We start from the raw sequence: 13,577 nt of genomic DNA on the forward strand, positions 1-13,577 counted from the left end.
AGGTGCGTGTATCTATGGGGAGGCTCTGGGTGTGTAGCTCTGAGGGCTTTGAGTGTAGTGTATTTTCTGTACTCTGCCTATATGGTGCGTGTGTGTAAAGGAGTTGTAGCGGGTGTATGTATATTACAGTGCACGAGTCTGGTAGAAACCACTGTAGTTCAGGACATGTTGTGGCTTTTATGGGCAGTTTTGGATAGGCAGGTGTGAAGTACGTATCAAGAACAGAGACTGAACTAAGATGAAAAAGTTCCTATATTCAACCTAAAAACTGAAAGAAAAAATAATTTTTATGTCTTTGCTTTTGTTAGGGGGGGATCTGGAATTTTTATGAATAGAATTCATTCATCTAGTCCTGTAAACTTTAAAAATGTAGAAACAGATTCTCTTCAAATATTGGAAGGGAGGGGTGGAAGTGGTATTGGTGCAGGGTTTTCATTTTCCCCACTGGAAAATGATCTTCTCACAACTAATCTGAACAGTCTGCATGCTTAAGGATTTTACAAAATAGCATTGGTAACTGGGTAGCATAACCTTCCGGGTATACAAAAAGGTTTGGTGTGGGTGTTCAACTCAATGCCAGAAAAGTCTGCCCTGGAATGAATGAATGAATGAATGCATTCACACAGAGGGATCTCTAAAATGTTCACAGTCTATTCACAGTCCCTGCTCAGTGTCATTTCTTTCTCTGATGTATACGTCTTGATTTTTGTTAACATCAGGTTGGTATACCAATATTCAGAGGTACAGTACCTGAACTTGTATTACCTCTCTTGTTGTTATATTTCCCCCATGCTTGAAATAACTATACAGAAAAATATAACCTGAATTTTGGCACCTATGCTTTGTTAGTAATGAGGTAATCTTGCTTAAGAAACTGTTGCATCAGTTATGCTAATATTAAAGTAATGATATTTAATAAAACAGGTTAGTAAAGCTTTCTTAAGGCAGAGATATGAGACAATCTTTTTGTATGAAGTTATTCATACAAATATAGAAACTGTCTTGCTAGACAAGAACAGTGATCCATACAGTATTTTTTCTGCTAGAGGGCTTATACAAATTACTTTTGAGTAAATCACAAAAAATCGAAAACAAAAATAAAAAAAGAAAAAAGTGTAATGCATCTGACCAATTGGGGGAATGCTGTCTGAGTTAAGAATTTCTTCCTGACCACCAGCTGATGATCAGATTATGTCCTGAAGAAAATGATTGAAAGCTTTTGTAATTTTTATCTTAGTTTAGTGTAACTACAACTGCAATTACAAATGCATGTATCTGGTGTGTTCAGAATTTTAAAAATCTGTCTAAATAATATCCAGCAACATCAAGCTCCATATATGACGTATAATTGAATTTAAAATGCTTCCTTTTTAGATTTTATGTTGCTCCCATTTAATTTCTTTTTTTTCTCCTTGTAGCGTGAGACTTTTTTCTGCTTCTGTATTCTTGTTTCTATAATGTTTGGTACTAGATAACCAAAATCGAGCAGAGTCTTCAAGGCAAATACATATGATTAAATATCTGAATAAAGGTTTTTCCATAATACTTTCTAACCACCCTTGATAGCTGCCTAACATTTTAGATGCTTTATGGACCATGGCTGCGTGCTGAGATGTCTTTACTGAACTGAACATGATGATGCCTAGGTCATTTATCTGAGCAATCACAACTAATTCTGAATCACAGAGGTATAAAATGGAAAAGATCTGGTAGATTATCCAGTCCATCAAACTCATCAGTATGTGTGAGTGGTTTATGTTGGTCCTTCCATTGTATAGTATTTTGCATTTATCTGGATTAAATTTAATCTGTTACTTCGTTGTCCCTTTACCCAATTTTAATTCTTCCTAGTTTTAAAAGTTTGAATGACTTTGTGCTCACTATATTTTGCCTCCTCACTTTTCAGCCTTTGTCCAGATTAACTACTACAGTACTGATATCTGAGGCAGCCTGCTATATTAACATCATTCTCAGTTGAGAATAGTATGTTCTTGTTCTCTTTCCTTTCTCAAACAGTTTCCAATCCATGAAAAGATTCTGCCTTTTCCCTCTGCTTAACAGATTTTCTTAATAGCTGCTTGAAGGACCTTTATCAAAATTTAATCTTTCAAGAACTTATCTCCCCCTTTTTTTCCTCCCTTTATCCACTGTTGTCGCATCTGAGAGAATTCTGGTACGTGAGAAGGAATGACTTTAACTCCACAGAAGCTGTGCTTGCTTATTCTTATCATAATTACTGTAGCTCCATCTTGATGAGGTATTACATTCTTTAGTACTATTATTTTTCTCAGTAGTGAAGGAAAAGCTGATGTATAAACACAGTCCCCAAGACCACCATTAATATTTTCAAGAGTCATGTTGGGCCTTCAGCAATTAATTTGTCATCTTGCTCCAGCACCTCTATCTCTGATATTGTTTCACCTGCATCACTCATAAAGCAAAAAGAAAAGGAGTACTTCACTGCATCCGATGAAGTGAGCTGTAGCTCACGAAAGCTTATGCTCAAATGAATTTGTTAGTCTCTAAGGTGCCACAAGTACTCCTTTTCTTTTTGCGAATATAGACTAACACGGCTGCTACTCTGAAACCACTCATAAAGCGTTACCTTAGCTGAGGTGTTCAGCCCTAGTTACCTGTGAGAAATGATGCATGCACACTCTTTAGCTTCTCCACAGTGGTCTTATCCTCTGTCTTTTTTACACCCTGCTGGTTTAGAAGACCCCAGGGACTTGCCTGCAGCTTGCTTGCTTTCTTTCAGTATTCTGAAGCATCACAGTGTTTGTATGTGCCCCCTTACTAGTTTACCACACATGCCTTCCACATGAGTGGTGGTGGTCACTGACTAAAGTTTTTGGAAATTAATCTTATAGCTAAATCAGTGAAAGAGTTACTTAAAGCAGTCACAAGCATGTATGCTGCATTTTTCTTAGATGCTACTGGATTAGGTGCCACAGGCCAGTTGCTGTGTTGTTTGTGTGTTTCCTGTGACTCGGTCCTGACTGCCAAAATTGGTTGCATCAGTGACTTCAGCTGATGAAATGTAAAAGTGGTAGGGGGCTTTAAAGGGATTAGCTTGTTCTCATCAGCTCAAGCAACTGTTTCTCTCATACACTGATTATGTATTTTAATAATGTCTGATGGCTGGTTGCTTTTGGGGGAACTCTCCTTGCAGCCAAAATCCTGCTTCCTTTTTCTCCAGAAAGAGAATATATTAGAGTGTATAACTGTATCTTTATAAGGTCAAATAATCATGAAAAAGGGATGCTAGGAAGGTAAAAATTGAAACTGAAAGCCCACTGTTTATCTGTGGTTGCATTTGAGCTTTATACTTCTATAGCTGCTGTGCTTTCTTTTTCTGCACTTAATTACATGAGCTATAGTGGTTCAGCTCTCACAGCTCTGTGTTCATTGTGTGAGTGTTTCTCATGGGTTTGGAACTTGTAAACATGGCAGCTTAACATCGGAAAACAATCTCAGCAAATAGATCTACATTCATAAAGTAAGACAACTGGTGTTTCTACTGGTGTCAGTGGATTTCAGTGGTTCCCTTTAGTTCAATATTGGAAAGGACAACTCCTTTTGGTTATATTTTAAAAAGTAAAAATGTTCACAAACGTTATTATTTAGATAAGGCTAGTATATGTGCTAGAATAATTGCCTGCTGTTCATGTACCACAGCTTTGCAGTTCTCGGTCAGAAGGCTGAACACATTCATTCAACTACCTGAAAGGGGGTTTCAAAGAGGATGGCTCTAGACTGTTCTCAATGGTAGCAGATGACAGAACGAGGAGTAATGGTCTCAAGTTGCAATGGGGGAGGTTTAGATTGGATATTAGGAAAAACTTTTTCACTAAGAGGGTGGTGAAACACTGGAATGCGTTACCTAGGGAGGTGGTAGAATCTCCTTCCTTAGAGGTTTTTAAGGTCAGGCTTGACAAAGCCCTGGCTGGGATGATTTAACTGGGACTTGGTCCTGCTTTGAGCAGGGGGTTGGACTAGATGACCTTCTGGGGTCCCTTCCAACCCTGATATTCTATGATTCTATGATTTATCTGCCAAATGGATTGGAAGATAATTGGCAAGAAGGCTTGGGTATTCCTAGAAAGACACTGATGTCTTGGACAGTCCCTGTTTTTTCTGCCCTTGTCACAGCCAGGCGCATTGGGTAAAGGCTTTCTAGAAGACCAGAGATATTGAGAACCTGTGTGCTGGTTGGACTGATGCTGGCTGGCTGGACTGATGCTGTTTCAGAAACATTGCATGAAGTGCTACATCTGAAGCACCGTACCTGGTAGCTCTATTAATGGAGCCTAGTTCAAGCACTGTAAAAATAATTCCAAGATAAGTTAACACTCAATAGAATCAAACTTGGAGGATTTGCCTGATCTCAGTCTGGTGCTGTGGTGGGTAATGGAGTTTTCCATTGGCTACAATTGATTTAAAAAAAAAATAGATATCCACATCAAAGTTAGACACAAGAAAATTCTGCTGCTAAACCCACCTGTAAATACCTCCTTATTGGGAGGGCAGTACCCAGTTCAGAATTTACCAGTCATTCTGTAACACTTTTTAGCAATACAGATTAAAATTTCTGTTTTTTCCAAAGAACACAGAACTAAGTATCCAGCTAATTAAGCAGATTTTAGCTCAAACTATGGTGTCTATAACAAACTCCCAAAATATGATCAATGCTTAAGCAAGCAGCGCAAACACAGCATTAACAAACCGGAGCTGATATTCAGAAACACATAACAAATCTCACCTCCAGAACTCTAGTTGCCTCTAGTACAGGGGTTCGTGAACTCTTTCATAGCATGGACCACGCCTAAATACAGATATGCTATCTGGTGGGTCAACTCCCCTCCTGTTCCGAATCATGAAGACCATCCCCTCCAATTTGCCATTGCATAATATTCCTGTGGTAACATCAGCAAATGCTTAAGAGAAAATATTAATAGTTCTTACTGCATTTTTAGCGGTTTTCTCATGCAGTTTAGCAATTGGAAATAGGGTACAGAAGCCAGCACTAGGTAACTAGCCACCTGTGCGTGGACCACAGTTTGAGAATCTCTGCTCTAGCCCTGGAGGCTGTAGCCATGGATTGTCAGGAGTGAGGACTTCAGGGTAGATAAGGATTCAGTATATGCACCAAGACCCTCCAAACTTAAACAAATGAAGCACTTGCCCCAGCCTCTTTTAGTTCAGTATAGTTTTCTGTAAGCTATTTGGCTCCAAGCCAGGGAAAATGACCTCAAATATAGCCGTACTAAGAACTCTTGAGACTATGTAAATTCCAGTCTCTAAATTAAGCTTCCTCTTCTGTACAATCAAATTGAACAGAAACACACACTGGATGTATTTTTGACAGTATTCTTAGGCATGCATAGCTCATCTCTGCCTGGTTTATGCCAGCTTTGCCTAAGAGTGTTAGAACAAAGAAAAGGAGTACTTGTGGCAACTTAGAGACTAACAAATTTATTTGAGCATAAGCTTTTATGAGCTACAGCTCACTTCATCATCAGTGAGCTGTAGCTCACCAAAGCTTATGCTCAAATAAATGTGTTAGTCTCTAAGTTGCCACAAGTACTCCTTTTCTTTTTGCGAATATAGACTAACATGGCTGCTACTCTGAAATCTGTTAGTAGAAACACTCTTCACTGCTTTAGGCCCTGCTGGCTTTCTGACAGAAGAACTAATGGGAGCATGCATAAAAACACTCATGTATTAACACCTTCAACAGTTAGTTGATCCCTCTTCCACTCTGAGAGGTGGGGATGGGATTCATTTGGTCAGCAATGTGGAGTGTTTGCATTACCAGTGAGCTTGTAATAGCTGAAATGACCATCAAAACTTCCTCAGCGTTCCAGCCCCGTTCCTGCTGGCTTCTCTTCTCACCCAGCTGGCTCATCTCTTAATAGCTTTTGTTTGGGACTGGCCAGCAGGCTTGCTTTGTTCTTTTACATTCCCATTCCCAGCTGGCATGTTTAATTCCTCTTTGGGGCCAAATGGCAGTCTCTGCCCTGCAAGCTTCCTGCTACTGCTGATCTTCCCATTCCACTTTGAACCATGAAAAGGGGGATTCTCCTTTCTCGTTCTACTGCATGGTAGTTCGCTAGTCTTCTTGCTAGGAAGTGTTGCTTAGTGGGATCATGGTTCCCATTCATTGTAAGCAGGCGAAATGACATTTTACTAATCAGCCTTAGTTTTGCACTATATATTTTCAAAGAATATCCAGCTGCAGCCTATTCCCTCTGATCAAGAGTGATCTTACTAGTTAATGTCTACTGTAGGCTCATTTGTGGAACAAAGTTACCGTGCTAGTTATTTGTGAATTGCACTTCTTGTTTTCTCCAGGGGTTTACTACAGGGGGGAGAGGTAGAGGAAGTAGTGAAATGGTCTGTGCTAGGGCAGTCAATTAATTGCAGTGAACTCACGTGATTAACTCAAAAAAAACTAATAGTGATTAATCAGTTTTAATCGCACTGTTAAGAAATAGACTACCAGGTAAAACTTATTTAAATACACCAGACCCTCACTAGAATGTGGGATTTGGGATCCATGCCAAGTACCGTGTTATAGCGGGGATCGCGTTAAAATGAAATTATTGTATACAGTAAATGTCACATCCATAAAGTACAGAAAACCTTAGAAAATAAACTCCTACTTAAAGGAAACAATAAACCAGAAAAAAAGTGTTGCTTTATTAGAGATTTAAAGTAGCCATTACAATAAATTACTCTAGTTTTTCTTAGTCGGTGAGTTGCTTTTGCTTGTTGCGCTGCTTCCGCTTAGCAAACTGCAAAAGGCTACGTTGCTGCATAATTTTTATAGGCTCAAAGTCTTGCGTCTCAAACCATCTCAAAGCAGTCTCTGATCCGGCTACAGTTGCAGTTGATGTTGGACCGACGTCCACTTCATCTTCCTCTTCTTCTTCCATGGCGAAGGCCAATTCTTCAGATTCTGGAATGTTGTTTTGGTCAGACTGCTTGAAGAATTTGGTCATCTGTTAGACTTTCAGCAACAGGACAAAATTCTTCTGCTTCATTGTCGCCTCTTATCCAGCACTCGATATTTTGTGGCAGAACAGTTACCCTGAGTCAGGAGCTGTGCCAGCAACTGTCCAGCATCCACTCCATGTCTGTTTTTCCAACTTCCTCCTCTGTAAATCCCTTGAAGTTGAATTCCTCCTCAGACTGTGATCTGCTTTCTTCATTTTCTTCCAGGAGTGGGTGGGCAAACAACTTTCTCAGTCCCACCATCCAGCGGCGGTTTATAGCTTCAGCACGTAATAAATGCCAGGAATCGCCGCCAGTGTAAAAGCAGTCTTTTATTGTCAACTTCTTCAGAAAATCGGTGACAGACAACTCGCTTTCTATCATTTGTTGTACCAAGTTCCGTTGATATTGCTGCTTAAAAATGGCGATAACATTTTGATCAAGTGGCTGAATTTTGGAAGTCGTGTTTTTAGGTAAGTATTCAAGCCATATTTTACCGTCACGGGTTCTTAGTCTTTTGGCCGGAGGATGCGCTGGACAGTTGTCTAGCAAAAGAAGGGCCTTTTCTTCTAAGTGATTTGCCTGCAAATGCTTTCGCACAGAAGGGACAAATTTGGTGAAGAACTATTGTTCAAAAATCTCTTGTCCTCCAGGAATTTTTGGAGTTCTTGTACAAAAACGGTAGGCAATTCACATTTAGATGATGAAAGCACTGAGGGATGCGAGACTTTCCAGTGCACAATTGGATAGCATCCAATTTCTCCTGCACTGAGTAAGCCTTCCTTTTGCCTGACATTTTTGACATCTTTCTAAAGGTAAATACAGTACTGTACCTGTAAATTTTTATTACATAACATTTGTATTACATTTGTATTACATAACATTTGTATGGCGTTCTAGGCCTACAGCAATTGTCTAGGGCTTGTCTACACTACTGCGTGGGGTCCGTCTAAGATATGGAACTTCAGCTACGTGAATAGCTGATGCTCCTTGTTCTTGTGGCGTACCAGAGTCGACAGGAGAGCACTCAGCAGTCAATTTATCGCGTCTATGCTCAGAAAAATTGTACTGTACTTAAATTTGGGATCCATGGCCGCAACCACGTTCTATCCAAATCCGCGTTGTATAGACGCGCATTCTAGTGAGGGTCCGGTGTATTTTCGGATATCTTTCTACATTTTCAAATATATTGATTTCAATTACAATATAGAATACAAAGTGTACACTGCTCACTTTATATTTTTGATGTATCATTTTTAGAGTGCAAATATTAGCAAAGAAATAGTATTTTTCAATTCACCTCAGAGAAGTACTGTAGTGCAATGTCTTTATCATGAAAGACAAATGAAGGTTGGTTGATTTTGTTTGTTTGTTTGTTACATTGTGATGGGTTGAATCACAGAAACCCCCTCTGGGACTGCCATCTGATATGTGGAGACTACCTCTGAGCACCTTTTCTCTGCCAGCTTGGGACTTCAGTGCCCTGCCTGGTTTGAGCCAGACCCACTAACCTGCTGAAAACACAGACCCAGGTCTGAACCACGTCCCCCAGAAGCTGCAGGCTTAACTGAAAACAGCTTAAGAAGTGTTCCTGTCTCCAACACTCAGATACCCAACTCCCAGTGGGGTCTAAACCCCAAATGAATCTGTTTTACCCTGTATAAAGCTTATGCAGGGTAAACTCATAAGTTGTTCACCCTCTATAACACTGATAGAGAGATGTATGCATAGCTGTTTGCCTCCCCCCTTCCCCCGTTATTAATTAACCCAGAGTATGTATTAATAAGTAAAAAGTGATTTTATTAAATACAAAAAGTAGGATTTAAGTGGTTCAAAGTAATAACAGATAGAACAAAGTGAATTAGCAAGCAAAATAAAATAAAACACACAAGTCTAAGCCTAATATAGTAAGAAAGTGATTACAGAGGAAATCTCACCCTCAGAGATGTTCCAGTAAGCTTCTTTGGCAGACTAGCCTCCTTCTAGTCTGGGTCAGCAATCACTCCCACCCCTGTAGTTACTGTCATTTGTTCCAGTTTCTTTCAGGCATCTCCTTGGGGGTGGAGAGGCTACCTCTTGAGCCAGCTGAAGACAAAATGGAGAGGTTTTTGCAGGGGCTTATATTGTTTTTCTTGTAGGTGGAAACCCCTCTCTCCCCCTGTGTAGAATCCAGCTACAAAACGGAGTTTTGGAGTCACATGGGCAAGTCACATGTCCATGAATGACTCAGTTTTCCGCAGGACTTCCCAGGAAAGCTCAGATGTGGATTGGCGTCTATCAAGGTCCATTGTTAACCAAATACTCCCAGTTACTTGAATAACCCCTTCACACTATGTTGACCACATCTGCCTTAGATGCTTTCTATAGCAAACACTTTAAATACAAGCATAGAGCCAGTGCTCATAACTTCAGATATAAAAATGATACATGTATATGAATAGGATGAATACATGCAGAAGAACATAACCTTTGCAAAGATATGTTACATGGCAAATCTAGCATAAAACATATTCCGGTTATGTCATTTATGCTCATAAGCATATTTCTATAAAGCATTATGAGGTGCAACATCACATACATGACTGCACTCAAAAACAAAACAATGTCAAACTTTGAAGCCTACAAGTCCACTTAGTCCTACTACTTGTTCAGCCAATCGCGAAGACAAACAAGTTTGTTTACATTTATGGGACATAAGAAGCAGGCAGCATTATTTCCAGTGTCACCTGAAAGTGAGAACAGGCATTTGTATGGCACTTTTGTAACCGGCATTACAAGGTATTTATGTGCCATATATGCTAAACATCTGTATACCCTTTCATGCTTCAGCCATCGTTCCAGAGGACATGCTTCCATGCTGATGACGCTCATTTAAAATAAATATAAAAAAGAAGCGTTAATTAAATTTGTGGCTGAACTCGTGGGATAATTGTATGTCTCCTGTTCTGTTTTTACCCACATTCTGCCATATTTTTCATGTTATAGCAGTCTCGGATGATGACCCAGCACACATTGTTGACAAAATGCAAAGAAAGTACCAATGTGAGATTTCTAAAGATAGCTACAGCACTCAACCCAAGGTTTAAGAATCTGAAGTACCTTCCAAAATCTGAGAGGGATGAGGTGTGGAGCATGCTTTCAGAAGTCTTAAAAGAGCAACACTCCAATGCGGAAACTACAGAACCTGAACCATCAAAAAAGAAAATCAACCTTTTGCTGGTGGCATCCGACTCAGATGATAATTAATATGCATTGGTCCGCACTGCTTTGGATTGTTATCAAGCAGAACCTGTCATCAGCATGGATTCATGTCCTCTGGAATGGTGGTTGAAGCATGAAGGGACATATGAATCTTTAAGGCATTTGACATATAAATATCTTGTCATGCTGGCTGCAACAGTGCCATGCGAATGCCTGTTCTCGCTTTCAGGTGACATTGTAAACAAGAAGTGGGCAGCATTATCTCCTGAAAATGTAAACAAACTTGTTTGTCTGAGTGATTGGCTGATCAAGAAGTAGGACTGAGTGGACTTGTAGGCTCTAAGGTTTTATATTTTATTTTTGAATGCAGGTTTTTTATATAATTCCACACTTGTAAATTCATCTTTCGTGACAAAGAGATTGCACTACAGTACTGTATTAGGTGAATTGAAAAATACTTTTTATTATTTTTTACAGTGCAAATATTTGTAATCAAAAATAAATATAAACTGAACACTATAGTGTGTGTATATATAAATATAAATATACAGTATATTTAGTATATACAAAAATAAATATAAACCGAACACTATTTGTATTCTCTGTTGTAATTGAAATCAATATATTTGAAAATGTAGAAAACATACAATTTATTTAAATATTTTTGAATTTTGTTATTGGTTAACAGCATGATTAATCGCGATTAATTTTTTTAATAGCTTGACAGCCCCAGTCTGTGCATATTTAGGAGTTTTATGACAGAAGTTACTCAGTTTCTTGAAGAATTTTATTTCCAAAAGGACACACTGGTTTTTCTTTCTCATAATCATTTTTATAAGTGGAATCCAATCCAGTGGACTTTCAAGCTTGATTTTGGGCTGATTAATGAGAGAGGATATAAAAACAAGTTTCATCGTCTGGGTGATAAAAGCTCTCTATACCATAATTAAAATTGGGCTAAAGCTGTTAACAGTGAAGATGACAATGCTACTAGGAGAAAATAGTTGAAATATTGTATTTGAAACTTAACTGTTTGCATCTTTGGTTCTTGACTTGCCTTATGAGCTTCAGAGTAGGAGCCGTGTTAGTCTGTATTCGCAAAAAGAAAACGAGTACTTGTGGCACTTTAGAGACTAACAAATTTATTTGAGCATAAGCTTTCGTGAGCTACAGCTCACTTCATCGGATGCTTCATAAGTGAATTCAAATCAGAAGGCGAGATAATTCCTTAAATGTGAAGGGCTGACTTGTGTGGAATTGTCGCTATGAATCTTGGAGATACTATAACGAAAAACACTGTTTGTTCTCTCAACAATTCTTATTTGATGTAGAGCCTTAAGTGAATGGAAGCCAATAATGTTGTCCTTTTGACTGTCTAAGCTCAGAGTGTAAATCCCAAAGCAGACTGTGCAGGTCATGAACTATGAATTGCTGAGCTATGTTAGCAAGTGTAGAGTGCAGACAACAATACAGAGCAGTTAGTTTACCATTCAGTCCTACATCGCTCCTGTGTGCGGTATTCTTGGTTTAGCAGGCTCAATCTGTGAGAGCAAATTATTTTGTACATGGGTCTTTGGTAAAACTTTGAAAATACAGTGAATGAGCCGAGATCAGATGAACTGAACTCCACTCTCTTGGGAGTAATTTGTTGTGATTCCAGATCAAACATAATCTTGTTAGACAGTCTGTGTCGTCTGTCTGCAGGCTGTAATTTAAAAGGTGAAAATGCTATTCTAAATGTTAGTCTATGGTTCATCAGTTAAGCTTTCTTCTTTCTACATAGCTTTACAGTACTTCCCTCTGTACAAGCAGAATAAATTGAAGTTACTTAAAGTTCCATAAAATTAGCAGAAGGAAAATGTACCAAAAGTTTTGTATCCCCTTCAACAGTAGCAGAGTAGAAGCCAGCTGTGATTGCACAATGAATCTGTCTGATCTTGTGAGGTAAGCAGGGTCATGCCAAGTCAGTATGTGGATGGAAATCTTCTAAAGAAGAACACTTCAGGAGCTTTGTTGATAATTCAGTGGTGACTCTTCCCTCTGAGAATACTGAACCATTGCTTTAGCATGGTATTAGTGATGATTTGTGCTGCTGGATGTGGTTTCTTTTTTTATGAATACAAAACAGGCATTGATCAGTAACTGTTAATTGATCACTGCAGTGTACTTGGTGCTGTACAGTCTTTTTTCCCCAGGAGGCTTATAATCAAGGTAATTAGAGATCCCTGTGTAATTTTAATGTTTGATTGTTAGCCTTCATGTCCTGGCTAACTTTCCTTGTGTAGTTTCAACTGGATATAGAATTTTTCTTGACTTCTGGTCCTAAACTATTGAGTAGTCTTGATCTGTTATTAGTCAACTGCTCATTCATCCCAGAGGAAGCTGAATTTCTGTGGAGGGAAGAGTGATCTCTGTACACAAATTTATGCTTTTAAAGTGCTTCACTCTCTATAAATGGAAGTAGTTATTAGAAGTATCACAATTATGCAGTTGTTAAAGAGATTTAGATGGATAAGCAGGTAATAGCTTCTAGGGCAGTGATGGGCAACCTACGGGCCGCATGTGGCCCGTCAGGGTAATCCACTGGTGGGCCACAAGAGTTTGTTTACATTGACCGTCCACAAGCTTGGCCGCCCACATCTCCCAGTGGCCACAGTTCACCATTCCTGTCCCCTGGGGGCCGTGTCTGCGGATGGTCAATGTAAACAAACTGTCTTGTGGCCCGCCAGTGGATTACCCTGATGGGCTGCGTGCGGGCCACAGGTTGCCCACCATTGTTCTAGGGCAATAGCAGTTTGGTTTGAGGTAGTGCTGTTTGCCTTTAAAAAAAAAAAATTATTTACATATTAAGCAAAGGAGTAGGGTTTACTCTCTGACTAGACCTCTTTAAAGTAGTCTCCTAATGTGGAGATCTTGAATTTGTTGTAAGGATCTCCAAGTTTTGATGTTGGAGGTGACTTTGATCTTCAGTTGTGTCCAATATAAGATACTTGATATTTCAGAAATGAGGCCGGCTTGAAGAAAGCAAAAGGAGTTTTGTCAACCGACCATGTGATTAGTCTCTATCTCCTTCAAAAATAACAGGAGTACTTGTGGCACCTTAGAGACTAACAAATTTATTTGAGCATAAGCTTTTGTGGGCTAAAACCCACTTCATCAGATGCATGCAGTGGAAAATACAGTAGGAAGATTATATATATATATACACATGCACAGAACATGAAACAATGGGTGTTATCATACACTCTATAATGAGAGTGATCAGTTAAGGTGAGCTATTACCAGCAGGAGAGGGAAAAAACCTTTTGTAGTGATAATCAAGGTGGGCAATTTCCAGCAATTGACAGAACGTGTGAGGAACAGTAGGGGGGAAAAATAAA

General features: G+C 39.2%; 1 protein-coding gene across 2 annotated transcripts in view; it reads left to right on the forward strand.

The window, feature by feature from the left end:
* The window catches only part of LOC119857570 (USP6 N-terminal-like protein), a 183,808-nt gene that overhangs the window by 1,038 nt on the left and 169,193 nt on the right, over positions 1–13,577 (forward strand). The gene's annotated exons all lie outside the window — the stretch shown is intronic.

Source organism: Dermochelys coriacea, chromosome 6, assembly GCF_009764565.3.
Source record: "Dermochelys coriacea isolate rDerCor1 chromosome 6, rDerCor1.pri.v4, whole genome shotgun sequence".
In the NCBI taxonomy this organism is placed as follows: domain Eukaryota; kingdom Metazoa; phylum Chordata; order Testudines; family Dermochelyidae; genus Dermochelys; species Dermochelys coriacea.